Here is a 19,529-nt window from a genome sequence, read left to right as displayed (position 1 = left end):
AAATGGTGTGTAACAAGTCCTATTTGCGTCGAATATAGGTGAAGAAAAAAACGCGTAACCAAATGGATGTTAGTGATACCATTTATGCGCGCAGATTTGGTATATGCTCGCAAACAGGCCATGACCGTCGAAAATGTCCTTTGGGTTGTGATCGCTACCAACTCCACACTACTAAAAGGTAGTAAGAGAGGGTCACAATAGCTTTTACTCTATATGAGGGTCGGGATCGATTTTCATAGGGAGCTAGGAATGGAATCGAGTATCTATCTAGACTAGAGTTGTGTATTTGTTCCTAATGTCACTTCCATACATTTTAGGGTTTTCGATTATAAACTACTATTATCAAATTATTAATTGAAACTTGATTATGCTACAAGATAATTGCTTAGGTGTATCTAATGGGAAGAAAGGCACTAGGGTCGTGACATTACCTAGGTGGCTAATTGACGGGTAGATGTTACTAAGGTTCGATTGACATAATTGGGGCTTATGCTATAACCGTTGCACAATTTTACCCACTCTCACACCTCTCGGTAGAGAGAGTGATTTTGCCTAATTGACTTTCTCGAGACCAAACGGGTAGAGAAATTAGCTCAAGCAACTAGGGTTCAAGTTGGGTAATTACTCTCTCGAGGTTTAACCCTTTAATTGGGACTATCAATTATCTTGAGTCCATCCCAATTCCTTATTGGGTCAATTTTGGAGACTTAGGCTCTCTTTCTCAAGAAGAGTCAAGTCAACTTAGCATAAATCAGTGTTTGCAACCACCAATTTATAGATTAAACCATAAAATTGACCCAAATAACAAACACCCATAGTCAATTTAACAATAGATGGCAACACCCATCAATTACCCATACTAGGGTTGAGCCACAACCCTAGCTAATGAGTTTAACTACTCATGTTTGAAGGAGAAAATAGAGAAATAGATGAAGAATAAGGCATATTAATTAAATGCTAAATTAAAATACAAGAATCTATCGTTAATTTGAAGCTAAGATGCCAAAAATGGCTACAGATGAAGTTCCCACGAGCGCAGCTAAGTTCTGGATATATCTGATGACCTAAAAATGGTAAAATGTTCTACTTATACTAGGCTAGAAAAACTGGACAAAAATACCCCTTCGGGGTTAGCTCGAGCCGCATAAAATGGACCGTGGCCGCTATAGGCTCTTGGACTTCAATTCTGGGCTCTCTGACTTGGGCTCCGCGGACCGCGTAGAATGGACCGCAGCCGCGGAGGCAGCTGTCGCGGTCCGCACAACCATGACCGCGGACTGCATTGGCATTTTCCATCTCTCTGAATATCTCTTCCGCGGACTGCACAAAAAAGTAGTGTGGTCGCGGAACCTTTACCGCGGACCGCAGCCGTGTTTCCTAAAGCCTGGTTTTTGTCATCTCTTTGAATCTCTCTTCCGCGGACCGCACAAAAAAGGCAGTGCGGCTGCGGAACCTTCATCGCGGACCACGCAATATGGACTGCGGCTGTGTTGCCTGAAGCCTAGTTTTTCCATCTCTCTGAATCACCTTGTGCGGCCACATTAGACTTTGTGCGGTCCGCACTAGGCCTGTTTACCCTCAGTTTACTTTGTCTTTGATACTTGAGCAGGTTTCACTCCTTTTGAGCCGATCTTTGACATTTCGTCACTTTGTCGATCAAACCTGCAATCAAGCACAACTTATGATCCTTTTGGGACTATTTTGTAACGATTTATAATCAAAGCATAGGCAAGAATGAGCATGAAACTCGTTAAAATCCCTACTTATCAACTCCCCCAAACTTAAGCCTTTGCTTGTCCTCAAGCAAACAAAATAAGACTCACCCCTTAAGGGAAAATCCAAGTATTTCCAACTATCCTAAAGTGACCTCAACAAGCATCAATTGGGACTAACAATTGCCCTCAATACGAATGAATCATTCACAACATTTAAACTTTGAAAAACTATGGATCAAGTGTGACACAGGAGCATCAAGAGTTTACTCATTACATCAAAGAACTCTCTCAATTACTTTGGTCATTGTGGAACCCAAACTCGTACATCCTCAACTCTCCCTAAGCAAACCTCACTTTTAGAGTATTAGCATACAAACCGAGGTTAATGGGAATTCACTCATCTCTCTCAAGGAAAGGCCACAAATTGGTTCTAAATACCATATGCTTGCCCCTCATGTAAGTATCTACTAATGTAAGCGTTATTCAACTCAAGATCATATACCGCTTTTGAGGAGTCAATGTGAAGGCTTTTGGTTCAGGGTAGGAAAAGTTTTTGGTCTAAATGTGTTCCATCTTCCCTTAAGCAATTCTTTTGATTCATTTGGCACAATTCTCTTGACTCTTTTGAGTATCTCACTTCTTTTTAAGGGGATAGAGAGACATAATGTCACTCTTTCTTATGCACTTCAAAATGTTTCTCCTTTTTTCAAATTTTTCCGCACCTTTTTTTCTCTTTTGTTTTTTCTTGAATCCCTTTTTATTATTTTTAACATTGGGCTTTCTTTTTGTCTTTTACTTTTCTTTTCTTTTTCATTGCCTTCCTTTTCTTCGCTTTAGTACCTTTTACCACTTTGTTCCCTCTCTCGTCTCTCCCCCCAAACTTAAACCTTTACCATTGCTCCAGGGAAGATCGGGTGCCAAAAGAGGGTTATTTTAGAACGGATATAGGCTTAGTATTAGTTCTTAAAAGAAAAAGGTTTAAGGCTCAAAAGGGTTAACTAGGGATTATATCATTGGTGGGCTATGGAGTTGTCCAACTATCATTTGGATCAAGACGAGCCTATAATCACTTTCAAGTCAAATTTCACTCAAGATTTCGCCTCAACAGACATTCAGGGAAAGTTCTAGACCATTGGCTTGGGACTTGGACTCACAATTTGATTTCTCACCACACAAGCTCAAGGAATGCTAAAGACATAGAGTCGGGGGCCCACAACAACCTTAGACATGATTGAGCACACAATAGTCCCGAAAGACCACATGATGATTGTTTGGTCAACACAAGAGTCTCAAGGTCACGACTTTCACCATCCTAAACACAACAACTTATCTTTGATCATGGGATCAAAGGCAAATGTGTTAGGCCAAGTGAAGCTTTGCTTGAGGTACCCTTAACTATAAGCTACCAAAAATAAAAACAAAAACAGACTCAAACCCTTAAGAAGGTTGTCACGCCATCCATCATCGAGAAGAACCACCCGGTTCACACAATACTCCACCTTTGGAAAGAACCGTGGCATTAAGAAAACCAAAGGCTTATTGAAGCGCCAAAAATGAAACAGAAAGCTACAAACCTATCTAAGAAGCTAAAAATGAGGAATTCTTACAAAAATAGAAGATAGAATGAATATGTACAATAGGAGATTTGAATATACAACGGGGGATGAATATATACAATAATGTAACTTTATATACAGACCAAAGGGAAGATAAAAAAGCGATAAAAGTAGCTAAATATAAAGTTATATACAGACCAATAGAAGATCAAAAAGACATAAAATGTAACAATATATACCATCATCCAAAAATGTAGGGCTCACCCCCTCAAATAAAAGCTAGCATTGTCCCTAATGCCAACTAAACAAATAAGCACCAAAAAGTATAAGGAAAGGATATGGGAACTCCCTGAGCCATGTCCGTCTGCATGGGATCATTAATGGTCCTCAGGTCCTTTGTATGCGCGAGAACCTCAGACTGGTTCCCGATCTCCTACTACTCAGCTGCTGGGCCTGAGGCCTGGACTTGGATGGGATGAATATCAGGAACATCTTGTGGCTGACTGGAGGAAGCCTCCGGTGGGTCCGCCAACTGGATGATTGCCTCATATGCACTAGGGAGCTTCCTCTTCTTCTTAGGAAGCCTCTGTGTCTGCTCCTACTGTGGCTCTGCTGCTGGTACTGTTGTTGGAGCTGGGTCCTCAAATAGCAAATCTAAAGGTAGCTGGACTGCCTTCAATCTGTCCATATCCACTCTAAGCTCCTTCACAGACTCCTTGGAAGCCCGTGTTTTGCGCAGCTTCTTGTGCTCCCTAGAAAGCTCCTTCAGGGATTTGCCATGTGAATCCACTGCCTTAGCCAAGGCAGCTTGAGAATCAAGGATCTTCTGCTGGTTGGCAGGAATCTCCTTAAGTGAATCCTCGATAGACTAGGGCACCTGCACTGGCTGTGGTGCTGACTGAGCCGCAATGGTAGAGGTCAATGTAGACAACTTGGATGAAGCAGTCGCCATCCAGTTATTCAAGCTATAAAGTGTCTGGCTCAACTGGTGGGTGGTGATAGGATGGGCCCGGGAAGATGGAATCCCCGGGCCAACTGAAGTAGAGGGGCCAACAGTAGTGGAAGGTCCGGGAGGCATGTCAGCAACTGTGTAGGCAAGCTTAGTAGAGGGCTCTACCGCAACCGGCTCTTCAGACTGGCCAGTTGGGGCAGAAGCAGGCGGCTTGTAATTCTTGTCCTTGGGGTTGTCTGACTTCTTCAAACTATACCATAAAAACGGAGCCACAGGTTTGACCTTGATGTCAAAAGGTCTCTTCTCCACCTCCAGGTCCCAGAAATACATAGTGAGGGTGCTGGGAAAAGGGTAGTTCCGGTCATGCTCAACCCCCACTGAACAAATGATGCGGTACATCACATTGCCCACGTTGATACCGCCATAATATATGCAACAAGAACAGCCCGGGCAAGTGGAATAGTCTAATCATGGGTAGTGGGTCGAGCCGACTACACACAAAAGTCAACCACCCCCTAGCCTCAAAGTTAAAGGTCCTCCGAAGTATTTTTACCCTTGCTTGCAACCACTTCGGAACCGTACCCGAGATTGCTAGGTATGAAGCTAACCACAGATGAACCTCCTCGCCATTGCCAACTTTTCATTTTAAAGGGACTCATCTTCTTCATTGAACCCCAAGTATTCATTTAGTGCCTTCCCAGTAAATACCACATTTTGGTTTCGCACTTTGGTCACTTTAGTGCCCTTCAAGATGTGGGCCACATTGCTATAAAACTCCTTGACCACGTGCTCATTCGCCTTCACACAATTATCGTTAAAGTGCTCCCAACCCGCTCGAGCTTGAAACTGTCTATGTACATTGGGGTATAGGGGCAAAAGGTCTCTGTCAATGAAGCTCCTCTCAAGAATCAACTTTCGTGCCGGCCACCATTCCCTAAACTTGTGAAACGCCACCTGGTTGACGAATCTATCTTCCCAAACAACGGAATTTCTAGTCTGGTCAATACCCCCAACCTGAGGCACACCACCCCCAGGTAACTCCCCATCTCCCTCATCACCTCTAGCACCCTCTCCAGATATTGAAGCTGTTGGAGAGGTAGAGTATTCATCCCCACTACCTGCTGCTGAGCCCTCAGACGACCTAGAAGAAATGTTGATTAAAGCTTGAGCATCGGGGGACGAGGGAAAAATGTCTCTATGTATGGCCATCTCCGGATACGGGATGTATAGTGGAACTGAATTTGAAGAGATCTCCCGGGAGAGGTTGTACTCACTCCCCGAGTTGTCAATGGCTCTGTCAGCCACTTTTATGGCCTTCCTCATGTCTTTGATGTTTTTTCTAGCCTGGGGAGTGAGTTTTACCATCCTTTGCTTCCCTCCCCGGGACGAATCACCTCGGCCGGGTTGTTTCGAGCCTTTGCCTCGTTGTTTAACCATTTTCTGCAAGCACAAACATCTAGCATTGTTAGTATCAACACAGGCAGTGAATCAGTTATGGAAAATGAATTTCAGAACAGTAGCCCAAAAGTTGTAGAAGATGTTGCAGACACAGTGCACCGCGGACCGCATAAAAAGGAGTGCGGTCGCAGTGAAGGCACCGCGGACCGCATAAAAGCAACCGCGGCCCGCAATGGGGGTAAGGTCTAAAAATTCATCCTCTGAATCTCACCACCGCAGTCCGCACAAAGTAGCATCGCGGCTGCGGTGGGCCAACGCGGACCGCACAAAATGTAGTGCGGCCGTTCTGGGCAACAAGTCAATCTTTCAGAACATAAGCACTGCGGTTCGCACAAAGTGGTACCGTGGACCGCATCAGAGCACTACAGACCGCATAAAAGGGACTGCAGTCCGCGAAGGGTGCTTAGCCAAGGCACTAAGTTAAGGTTCATGGGTTTTGTCTTTTTATTCAAGTCTTCACCTAACTTTATCCCTACTCAATTTACCTAGTTAATAATACTCCTCAGGCACACAAAATTTAACAGTTAAACTAAACTATCATCAAAATTGAAGAATTCCGGGGGGAAGAAGTCTACACAGTTAATAGAAAAGGCCATAAAATGAAATTAAATAATTAAAATAACAAGAAGTGGTTGAATTGTTACCAGGTATTTGGGAAGAAGTGAAAAAACACAATGCAAACAAGCTATTACGAAGAAGAGGGAAGATGAACAGTAATTTTTAGGTCTTTGAGAATCATTTTTTCGAAAAGGGTAACTGGTGACCCTTGAGGTTTATTTATAGAAAAACTTGTGGGACCCGGTCATACCTACCAGCGCGGCCGCACAAAACGGACCGTGGACCGCGCTGGGTTTGTTCAGAAGAAGCTTGAGAAGGCAACCTCCGCGGTCCGCACAAAACAGACCGCGACCGCGGAGGTCCACCACGGTCCGCACTAAAAGAAATGCGGCCGCGGTGGCAATCTTCAGAGAGTACCTCACTTGGCCTTCACCAGCGCGAACCGCACAAAGTGCAATGCGGCCACACAGGCAACTTCAGAGACTATTCAATTTTTCCAAAATATTTTGCACTATATCAACACAATCCCTGCAGCATATCACAACCAATTAGCTCAAAAATCAATCCTACACTACAAAGAAAATCAAAGAAAACAAGAATAAAAAGACATGGGTTACCTCCCAAGAAGCGCCTGATTTAACGTCGCGGCATGACGCATGTTACCATCACATCACTTTAGATAAAGAAGTGCCACCATGTGGTTGTTATCAAATTTTCCAAGATAATGCTTGACTCGATGCCCACTAACTCTGAAATCTTCACCATTTTTGTTCCTTAGATCAAGAGCACCAAATGGGGTCACAAACACAACTTCAAATGGGCCACTCCACTTTGACTTGAGCTTACCCGGAAACAGACATAACCGGGAATTGAACAAGAGAATCATATCTCCAACCTTGAAATCCTTACCCCGAGCATATTTGTCGTGAAGGTACTTCATTTTGTCCTTATACAAGGATGAACTTGAGTAGTCATGGAATCTAAACTCATCGAGCTCATTGAGTTGTTCAACATGAAGATTTGCCGCAACATCCCATTCCAAATTCAACTTCCTCAAAGCCCACATGGCTTTGTGCTCTAATTCAACCGGAAGATGGCAAGCTTTTCCAAACACCAACCGATACAGATACCAATTGGAATTGTTTAAGCCATCCAATAAGCCCATAGAGCGTCATCCAACTTTTTCGACCAATCGGTCCTATTACCATTGACAATTTTTGACAAGAGGCTCTTAATTTCTCTATTGGAGACTTCCACTTGACCACTAGATTGAGGATGATAGGGGGTAGAGACCTTATGATTGACACCGTACTTGGAAAGCAACGTGTTGAAAGCCTTGTTGCAAAAACGAGACCCCCTATCACTAATAATCGCACGAGGAGTGCCAAATCTTGTGAAGATGCTCTTTTTAAGAAATGCCACAATACTCTGGGCTTTATTATTAGGCAAAGCCACGGCTTCAACCCATTTTGAGACATAGTCAACTGCCACAAGAATGTAAGTATTCCCACAAGAGCTAACAAATGGACCCATGAAATCGATGCCCCAAACATCAAAGATATCCACTTCTAGAATCGTATTGAGAGTCATCTCATCCCTTTTTGAAATTCTGCCCGCTCTTTGGCACTCATCATACCTCTTCACCACATCTCCCGCATCTTTGAACGCGGTGGGCCAATAGAATCCACAACTAAGAACTTTCGAGACGGTCCTCACCCCACCATGATGGCCACCATAGAGTGAAGAATGGAAAGCCTCTAAGATACTCAATTGTTCTTCCTCCGGGACACATCAACAAATTACACTATCTGTGCAAATCTTGAACAAGTATGGTTCATCCCAATAGAAATCCAAACTATCCCGCTTGAGCTTCTTCCTTTGGTTAGAAAAGAGCTCACATGGGATTGTTCCGGTCACAATGTAATTGGCAATATCGGCAAACCATGGCATATCCTTCATTGACACCGCAAGGAGTTGTTCGCTGGGAAATGAACCATTGATCTCAAGGCCGTCACAAGGCATCCCCTCCTCCAAATGGGGCAAGTGGTCTGCCACTTGATTCTCACTACCCTTCCGGTCAACAATTTCTAGATCAAACTCTTGAAGAAGTAACACCCATCTCATCAATCTCGCCTTGGAGTCTTTCTTGGTCATCAAATACCTAAGGGCAGCATGATCGGTGTGCACTATAACTTTGGCTCCTATAAGGTAAGGTCGAAACTTTTCCATAGCAAACACAATATCCAACAACTCTTTCTCGATGACTATAGTTCATTTGAGCCTCATTCATGGTCTTGCTTGTGTAGTACACCGGATGAAACATTTTATTGATTCTTTGGCCCAAAACAGCCCCAACCGCAACGTCATTAGAATCACACATGAGCTCGAAAGGCAAGCTCCAATTTGGTGCGGTAATGATGGGGGTATAAGTCAACTTGAGCTTGAGAAGCTCGAATGCTTGCATACAACTCTCATCGAACAAGAACTTTGCATCTTTCTCTAGCAACTTGCACAAAGGGTGTACCAGTTTGGAAAAATCTTTTATGAACCTCCGGTAAAAACCCACTTGCCCAAGAAAACTCCTCACCCCATTGACAGAAATAGGGGGAGGAAGTCTTGAAATCACCTCTATCTTGGCTTTGTCAACCTCAATTCCTCGCTTCGAGATTTTGTGACCCAATACAATACCCTCTTCAACAATGAAATGACATTTTTCCCAATTGAGTAGGAGGTTTGTGTCTTTACACCGGGCCAATACTCTATCCAATTTTTTCAGACACTCATCAAAAGAATCCCCAACCATGCTGAAATCATTCATGAAATCCTCCAAAATATCTTCCACCATGTCGGTGAAAGTAGCCATCATGCAACATTGGAAGGTTGCCGGAGCATTACACAATCCGAACCGCATTTGAGAGAAAGCGAATGTGCCGTAAGGACATGTAAAAGTTGTCTTCTCTTGGTCCTCCGGGGCAATTAAAATTTGATTGTACCCCGAGTAACCATCCAAGAAGAAATAGAAAGCATGCCCCGCAAGACGATCTAGCATTTGGTCAAGGAATGGCAATGAGAAATGATCTTTTCGGGTCACCTTGTTTAGATTTCGATAATCCATACATACTCTCCACCCGGTAACCGTGCGAGTAGGGATGGGTTCATTGTTGTCATTGGTCACCATAGTCCTACCACCCTTCTTCGGCACACATTGCACCGGAGAAGTCCAAGAATTGTCAGAAATAGGATAAACCACACCGGCGTCTAACCACTTGATAACCTCTTTCTTCACCACTTCTTGCATCGCCTCATTTAATCTTCTTTGATGCTCCAAGGACGGCTTTGCATCCTCCTCCAAGATGATTTTGTGCATGCAAAATGCGGGGCTTATTCACCGAATGGCAGCTAGAGTCCATCCAATTGCCATTTTTCACTTTTGAAGCACCGCCAAAGTGGCCTCAACCTGCATGTTAGTAAGGCAAGAAGAACGAATAACTGGTAAAGTAGCATTTGAACCCAAGAATTCATACCTGAGGTGTGGAGGAAGTGGCTTCAACTCCAACATCGATGGCTCCTCAATTTATGGCTTTATTGGTGGAGTTTTTCGATTTTCAAGATCCAAAGATAGCTTCCGTGGCTCATAAGAATAAGAGCTCATCCCATGTAGGGCATTGACACATTCCACTCTACTAGCATCATCATTGACATCCATGTTCAAGAGCACTGCTTCAAGAGGATCTTCCACGTTGATCATAGCACTGGTATCATCCACAATCACTATTGTGACAAGGTCTACAAATGATCACACCTCGGCGCTATTGGGCTGCTTCATAGATTTGCAAACGTGTAAAACGACCATTTTATCTCCCACTCGGAAAGTGAGCTCGCCTGCTTCAACATCAACCAATACCTTCCCCGTTGCAAGGAAAGGTCTGCCCAAGATAATAGGAACCTCATAGTCCACCTCACAATCCAAAATCACAAAGTCGGCCGGCAATATGAATTTGTCCACCCCAACAAGAACATCATCAATAATGCCCAAAGGTCGCTTCATCGATCGATCCGCCATTTAAAGTCTCATTGAAGTTGGCCTAGGTTGCCCGATACCCAAGGTTTTGAAAACCGAGTAGGGCATCAAATTGATACTAGCTCCCAAGTCACAAAGAGATTTGGCAAAATCCACACTTCCAATGGTGTGAGGAATGGTGAAAGCACCGGGATCTTCAAGCTTCGGGGCCATTAAATGCACTATAGCACTAACTTGGTGAGTCATCTTTATAGTTTCACAATACATAGAACACTTCTTTGTAACCAAGTCCTTCATGAATTTTGCATAACCCGACATTTGTTCAAGTGCCTCCACCAGAGAGGAACATTAATAGATAAGCTCTTCATCATGTCAATGAACTTTTTGAACTGATTATCATTCTTCTGCTTTGTGAGCGTTTGAGGATAAGGTGGAGGTGGCCTTGGCAGAGGAGCCTTGGCTTTTGGCACAACCGGCTTGGGCATGTCAATCACGTGTTCCCTAGACGGGTTCACGACATCTTGGGTTTCTATATCGGCCTCACCAATATCAATCCTCACATCATTGTTCACATTCTCTTCAACCACATCTTCAACAATCAAAGGTACATTATCATCCCGCAACTCAACATCTTCATCCACAACTTGCTTTTGCTTTGAGGCATTCACATCACCGCCTCTCCCACTTCTTGTTGTAACCGCCATCACATGATTGTTATTTCCACCCTTCGGGTTCACTACCGTATCACTTGGTAGAGCACCATTCGGGCGAGTATTCAATGACTGGGAGATTTGGCCTAATTGCACCTCCAAGTTTCGGATAGAGGTGTTGTGAGAAGCTAATTGTGCATCCGAATCCTCACTCCTCTTCATCATCTACTCGAACATCATTTAAATTCTACCTATATCATTACCAGAGGAACTAGGACCTTGAGAAGGGAAATGGGGTTTGATTGTTCGGTTTTTGGTACATTGGGGGCCTTTGAAAGCCTTGCCCCCGGTTGCCTTGGTTTCCATTATTGTTCCACCCGCCTTGATTGTTGTTGTTGCCCCAGTTATTGTTATTTCCATTCCAGTTGCCTTGATTGTTGTTCTGATTACCCAATTGTTGTTTTGGTTGTTGTTCCAATTCCACCACTTTGTTGTTGATTGCCCCAATTTCCTTGGGGTCGCCATTGTTGGTTTGAAGAGTTGCCTCTATTGCCTTGATAGTTTTTGACATATTGTACCTCTTTGCTTTGGTCATCATAACCATCATTTTAACACCCATCATATTCATCAACAAATTACTCAGAATTTCCTTGATTTTGTTGCCTCTTTTTCCTTATCTTGTTGACAAGCATACTAACACCCTCCATCGCATTCACTTGGTGAGGATTCTGAACTTGTTGCAACTGTGCCTTAGCCAATTGATTCATCGTAGTGGTAAGTTCAGCTATCGCTTGCCCGTGATCATGTAATTCCTTGGGCAAATGGATAACCGTAGGGTCACCTTGAGGCACATTTGCTCTACTCTGCCATGCTGAAGAAATGTCAGCCATTTCATCAAGTACATCACATACCTCCTCATAAGAAAGTTTCATAAAATTGCCCCGCACAATTGGTTAACAATGCATTGATTTGTAGTATTTATGACCCGATAGAAGGTTTGTTGGATCATGGCCTCGGTCATATCATTATTTGGGCACTCTTTCACCATCGTTCTATACCGCTCCCAAATCTCATGCAAAGGTTCCGTTGGCTCTTGCTTGAAGGCTAGTATTTCATCTCGAAGTGCCTCCATATGACTAGGAGAGAAGAATTTGGCAATAAACATATCTGCCAACTCATCCCAAGTTGTGATGGAATGGTTAGGGAGTCTCTCGATCCAATCCAATGCCTTTCCCCGAAGTGAGAACGGGAAAAGTCTCAATCTCAACGCATCCTCAAACACATTCGTCTGTTTGCTCCCCCAGCATATATCTATGAACCCCTTGAGATGTTTGTAGGAATTTTGATTTGCAATACCCGTGAAGTACCCACGTTGCTCAAGTAAGGTCAACATCACATTGGTTATCTGAAAGTTGCCCACTTGGATTCGGGGTGGGACAATAGCACTTGTGTAGCCCTGGTTTGGTAATATTCTGGGAGCCATTCTTGGAGGAACCGGGGGAGGGTCTGGAATATTGTCATTTGGATTAACATTGGCATTCCAGCCTCTCCGTTGACCTTGGGGTGCAAAAGGCACCTCATCTTGCTCAAGATCATCTACCTTCTCCCCTCGATCACGTTTCCAAGAGGATCATTAGCGTTGTTTAAAGCCATGTTGTTACTTGATCAGTAATGACACAAACAAGTAAGTAACAAAGAAGGAAAGAAGAACAATACCCAAAACAAACTAAATAGATAGCCAAAACCGTTAGCTCTCCGGCAACGACGCAAAAAGTGATCGCTGCCAACTCCACACTACTAAAAAGTAGGAAGAAAGGGTCGTAATAGCTTTAACCCGATATGAAGGTCGGGATCGATTTCCACAGGGATCTAGGAATGGAGTCGAGTATCTATATAGACTAGAGTTGTGTATTTGTTTATAATGTCACTTCCATACATTTTTGGGTTTTCGATTATAAACTACTATTATCAAATTATTAATTGAAACTAGATTATGCTACGAGATAATTGATAAGGTGTATCTAATGGGAAGAAAGACACTAGGGTCGTGACATTACCTAGGTGGCTAATTAACGGGTAGATGTTACTAAGGTTCGATTGACATAATTGGGGCTTATGCTATAACCGTTGCACAATTTTACCCACTCTCACACCTCTCGGTAGAGAGAGTAATTTTACCCAATTGACTCTCTCGAGACCAAACGAGTAGGCAAATTAGCTCAAGCAACTAGGATTTAAGTTGGGTAATTACTCTCTCGAGGTTAACCCTTTAATTGGGACTATCAATTCTCTTGAGTCCATTCCAATTCTTTGTTGGGTCAATTTTGGAGACTTAGGCTCTCTTTCTCAAGAAGAGCCAAGTCAACTTAGCACAAACCAGTGTTTGCAACCACCAATTCATAGATTAAACTATAAAATTAACCCAAATAACAAACACTCATAGTCAATCTAATAATAGATGGAAACACCCATCAATTACCCACACTAGGGTTGAGACACAACCCTATCTAATGGGTTTAGCTACTCATGTTTTAAGGAGAAAATAGAGAAATAGATGAAGAACAAGACATATTAATTAAATGCTAAATTAAAATACAAGAATCTATCGTTAATTTGAAGCTAAGATGCCAAAAATGACTACATATGAAATTCCCACGAGCGCAGTTAAGTTCTGGATATATATCTGATGACCTAAAAATGGTAAAATGTTCTATTTATACTAGGCTGGAAAAATTGGACAAAAATACCTCTGTGGGGTCAGCGCGGGCCGCATAAAATGGACCGTGGCCGCGCTAGGCTCTTGGACTTCAATTATGTGCTCTCTAACTTGGGCTCCGCGGACCGCGTAGAATGGACCGTGGACACAGAGGCAGCTGTCGCGGTCCGCACAACCATGACCGCGGACTGCATTGGCATTTTCCATCTCTCTAAATATCTCTTCCGCGGACCGCACAAAAAGGTAGTGCGGTCGCGGAACCTTTACCGCGGACCGCGCAATGTGTACCGCGACCACGTTGCCTGAAGCTTGGTTTTTGTCATTTCTCTGAATCTTTCTTCCACGGACTGCACAAAAAGGCAGTGCGACTGCGGAACCTTCATCGTGGACCGCGCAATGTGGACTGCGGCTGCGTTGCCTGAAGCCTAGTTTTTGCCATCTCTCTGAATCACCTTGTGCGGCCACATTGGACTTTGTGCGGTCCGCACTAGGCCTGTTTGCCCTCCGTTTACTTTGTCTTTGATACTTGAGCAGGTTTCACTTCTTTTGAGCCGATCTTTGATATTTCGTCACTTTGTCGATCAAACCTGCAATCAAGCATAACTTATGAGCCTTTTGGGACTATTTTGTAACGATTTATAATCAAAGCATAGGCAAGAAGGACCATGAAACTCGTTAAAATCCCTACTTATCAGGTTGCACTAGTAATCAAGCTCGTGATTGGTGTTCTTCTATTGTGCCTAACTATCAATGAGTTTATGTTGTAATATTTAGTTGTTTTATTTATGTTGCAAGATTTATAAAATAAATTATGTTTGTTAATTATGAGTTGAACTTTTCCATTTCAGTTTTTTAATGATAATTAAAAAAATTATATATTCGGAAGAACTGGAAACAACATTGAAATTTTATTAAGCTGATTAATTTAATGTTAATTATGTTTGTTATTTTATAGAAATGTGTTGTCTTGTCGAACTGAAAAAGCTGCCCAACTGACTTAAAGTTGTTTCGTACCCGTCAGAACCTTTAACACGCAAAGCATAGTGCAGTTAAATATTACGTTACATGTTTATATAGTGCAAATAAATACTACGTTATGTGTGTTGTCTTGTCGAACTGAAAAAGCTGCCCAACTAACATAAAGCTGTTTCATACCCGTCAGAACCTTTAACACGCAAAGAATAGCACGGTTAAATACTATGTTATGTGTATATATAGTGCGGATAAATACTACATTATATGTATTGTCTTGTCGAACTGAAAAAGCTGTCCAACTGACTTAAAGTTGTTTCGTACCCGTCAGAACCTTTAACACGCAAAGCATAGTGCAGTTAAATATTACGTTACATGTATATATAGTGCAAATAAATACTACGTTATGTGTGTTGTCTTGTCGAACTGAAAAAGCTGCTCAACTAACATAAAGCTGTTTCATACCCGTCAGAACCTTTAACACGCAAAGAATAGCACGGTTAAATACTATGTTATGTGTATATATAGTGCGGTTATTTTATAGAAATGTGTTGTCTTGTCGAACTGAAAAAGCTGCCCAACTGACTTAAAGTTGTTTCGTACCCGTCAGAACCTTTAACACGCAAAGCATAGTGCAGTTAAATATTACGTTACATGTTTATATAGTGCAAATAAATACTACGTTATGTGTATATATAGTGCAAATAAATACTACGTTATGTGTGTTGTCTTGTCGAACTGAAAAAGCTGCCCAACTAACATAAAGTTGTCTCATACCCGTCAGAACCTTTAACACGCAAAAAATAGCACGGTTAAATACTATGTTATGTGTATATATAGTGCGGATAAATACTACATTATATGTGTTGTCTTGTCGAACTGAAAAAGCTGCCCAACTGACTTAAAGTTGTTTCCTACCCATCAGAACCTTTAACACGCAAAGCATAGCGCGGTTAAATACTACGTTATGTGTATATATATTGCGGTTAAATACTACGTTATGTGTGTTGTCTTGCCTATAAATAACGGGCTCATTCTAGTTATTTTCTGCGCTCAACAATAACTAAAAGCAAGTTTTTTTAACGCACAAATGTCTCAACCTCTTTATGCACTAAGGTGCAAGTGTGAAAAAAATGCATGATGCAAAGTTGTTGGGATAATGATGAAGCTAGACGTCGCTACTGGGAATGTTTGAACAAGTTTTATAAGGTTCCCGACGAATCTATTTGCGATTTTGAGGTATGGGTTGATGAACCCTGTTATCAGGAATACTACAAAGAATCTTTGAACGATCTTCATAATTTGTGTTTAAAACAGTGGGAACGTGAAAGAGAACATAAAAGAGAGGTTGCGGAGTTGAAAGCGAAACTGAAAGAGGTGGAAAAAGAAAAAAATAAGTTGGTAGAACAATTTAAGTGGTTGGAGCAGAGAATAAATTACGGCAGGGACTAAACATTGACATGTATGTGTTTAGTGTATCACTTTATCTTTATGTTTCCTGTGTCACTTTATCTTTATGTTTCCTGTGTCGTGTATTTTTATTATTTGTATTGAATTTTAATTATGTTAAGTTACTATGTTTGTGTTTGTGTTGTAGTATTAAACAAAATTAGTTGTAATGAACTTTATTTTTATTAATTGTAATGGAATTTAAGTTTTCATGCTTGTGTTTGTGTTGTAGTACGAAACTAACTAATTAAGGAGAATTAAAAAAGTAATACGCATATTATATAAAAATTGTTGTTAATGTATATACAAAAATATTATTTACATCAAATACAAAAAATAAGGAAAGAAAATCAATGTATTCCGCATCCAGTGTGCTTCAACGCAGCCGCTGGCCTAAGGCGCATCCCATCTTGCCTGGGTAAGCTATCAGGATCGCCATCATTAAGTCGCCTCCTAATAGTAGGATGCGCCGCATCATGAACATCAGTGGTGCTGACAGGATCGGTAAAAGGGGTCGCCAGTCCAGTAGAAACCTACATAAGAATAGAAAGTTCAGTATAACAAAGTATATAATAAGTCACAACAATTTAAATTGTCTTACCATGAGGGCTCCTGAATGTAATCATCTGTCGTAGCCATGTCAGCATCGCGTTCAGCCTTAAAAAGGAAATTAATAAAGTTATGGAAAATAAAGACAAATTGTAATTCAATACTAAGAAAACCATACTTGCGCTTGTGATGATGAACCATAACTCAGCCGGCGCCCACTATGTAAATCTCGGGTCGGCCGCTCCTCAGCAATAGTAGACGGGCCTGGAAAGTATGTATCCCAATCCACTCTAGAAAGGTCCGTTCCCGTGATCAATAATTGACCTGACGGGATCACCTACGAAGTCCGTAGAGTGAGATCCATCGTAGGTCTGTATGACAGCATGTCCGTCTCATGTAGGCCACCCGACAAATCATTAGCAACATCATCAGCAGGGACCTCAACGCCCCCTTATTGTGGACCACCTCCTCTCCGCCCACTGCCACATCGTCCAGCACCCCCGCCTCATCGGGCACCACCACCTCGTCGGGCACCACTACCTCGTGCGACACCAGAACCTCGCTCGTAGAGCTATGGCTCCACATAATTAGGCATATCTGCCAAACGCTGATCCTCCCGAGCTCGTTGCAGTGTCCGGGCAGCCAACTCTATAAATCAACAATTGTAATCCCGCAAGGCAGCCGCAGGATCGCCGACATGATCCTACATCTCCAGCCCCATCTGATAGACTGTATGCAGTTTAATAGACTGCACAACATATAAAATATAAACTACATATATTGCACTAAGTTACAGTTATATAATTAATAATAACAGAAAACATACCAGGGCCTCATGTCGCCCGGCGTATGGAATATACCGACCGCCAGCCTGATGAATAGGTTTCCCGATAAAAAGTCGGGTAACGTGGCAGTACCAGGACATATACCTCTGAATAGCCACCTCCTGGATCTGTGTAGGTGGGGGTGGAATCATCTGATCTCGTTGGTCCCAAATATGGATATGCGCCGCTAACCATGCCATAAATGCATCTTCCGCCCGGGAATGATCATCCATCTGATAATGCCTAGGATCCCATATAGGCCCTCTCGGTATTTGTGGGCAGCCAAACTGGCGATGTACCCGCTCCGACGCATGATGCTCCATACTATCGAGGCATATGAGCAGGGAAGAATTGCTCCAAATCAGTCGGCTGGCCCAACAATAAGCTGACATACCAGCTATCAAATCATCGTTGTATGGCGTCCAAATGAACTATCAAATAAGAACACAAAATTTAAGTATGCGCAATACTAAGTTAATATATACCATGTAAGTTTAAGTACATATTTAGCTATGCGCAATCCGGTAGATCCAACACATTCCTGTAAAGGGGGAGATTATGATGGGCAGCATACTCTCGTGCAAGAGTACGACGCACAACCCACCTACAGGCTAGAGGGAGTTGCGGAATTTCTACATTAGCCGATAGTTATGGTAGAGGTGGCTGAAACTGCAGAAATCGCTCCCAGGCCCAAACCTAACATACAAAGTTGACGTCAGGTTTAAGATTCTAACTAGGTAGAGTTGGAACTGATGAACAGATTATTCGAATATGTTGTCACTTGTAGAAGTGGCATAATACCACAAATATCTCTTTGAGTGCCCATGCTCGCTCGGCACATCTGCCTATACATGTAGGCGAGAACAGCAGCACCCCAGCTGTAATAGGGTAACTCATCTAGCAGCTGAATATGATGAAGAAATCTCAGGCTGACTAGGTTTCCCGAAGTGTTCGGGAACAAGACCCCTCCAAATAGAAGAAGCAACAACAACCTAGTATACCAGGTAATATGTATCTCCTCTGTATCGTCACTGATATTGGGGTGGAGTACCTCCGGGTACTATCTAATAGGGGTCAAAGACAACTGACTAGCACCCGACGAAAAAGTCTCGTCCTGTGGCCTAAAACCCGTGAGCTGTTGCAGCATGTCCAAATAATCATCGTGCGACATAGATCTCATAGCAATAGGCAGTGAAACGGCCATGCCATCAACGAGCAAGCCATATAAAACCTCCACGTCCTGTAGCGTGATGGTGGCCCTGCTAATGGGCAGGTGAAAAATGTGCGTCTCCGGTCACCACCGCTCAGTCAACGCCGTGATCAAAGCCCAGTCAAGTTGCATCCGCCCGATCTCAATAATCCTATAAAATCCCGTATCCTGTAGGCGCTGGACTACACGCTCGTGGAGATCTCTGGGCCTAAAAAAATCCCACAGGTCGTCCACTCTCCTAGCGCGGAGAGTCTGGAACAATAACTCTCCGTCCCATATATGGGCGGACCTATGATCGCCCTGTAGAACTAATAGCTCATGAGAGTAAGGGTCGGGATGTATAGGCGGCACATCCATGTCGTCAACTGTAATTTAAACAACATTAATTGTATGTTTAATATGTAATTGTACAAAGTATATATACCTATTGGATTCGAGGCTCAATATTTATGGCCCACTAGCACCAAATTATCATGAATAATTATGTGTGTCAAATTCAATATTTTGATAATTTTGTGTGTGTTTGTTTTATAATTTAAATTTTTAATTATTTAATTGTACAAAGTATATATACCTATTGGGTTCCAGGCTCGATATTTGAGGCCTAGTAGCACCAAACTATCATGAATAATTATGTGTGTCAAATTCAAGATTTTGATAATTTTGTGTGTGTTTGTTTTATAATTTAAATTCTTAATTTTTAATTATTTAATTATACAAAGTAAATATTTTCATCTACCAGTATAAGAAATACTTAAACTACAGGGATTCTACACTAAAATACTCTACAGTTTACTACGCTAAAAGGTTGTACATTTTACTACGCTAATAAATAATCTAAACTAAATATAAACAACAAATACATTTTATTCGCAAATAAAACACAAAACGATATGGAA

The sequence above is a fragment of the Nicotiana tabacum genome, chromosome 11 (assembly GCF_000715075.1).
Source record: "Nicotiana tabacum cultivar K326 chromosome 11, ASM71507v2, whole genome shotgun sequence".
NCBI lineage: Eukaryota > Viridiplantae > Streptophyta > Magnoliopsida > Solanales > Solanaceae > Nicotiana > Nicotiana tabacum.
Note: the sequence above shows the minus strand (reverse complement) of the source record.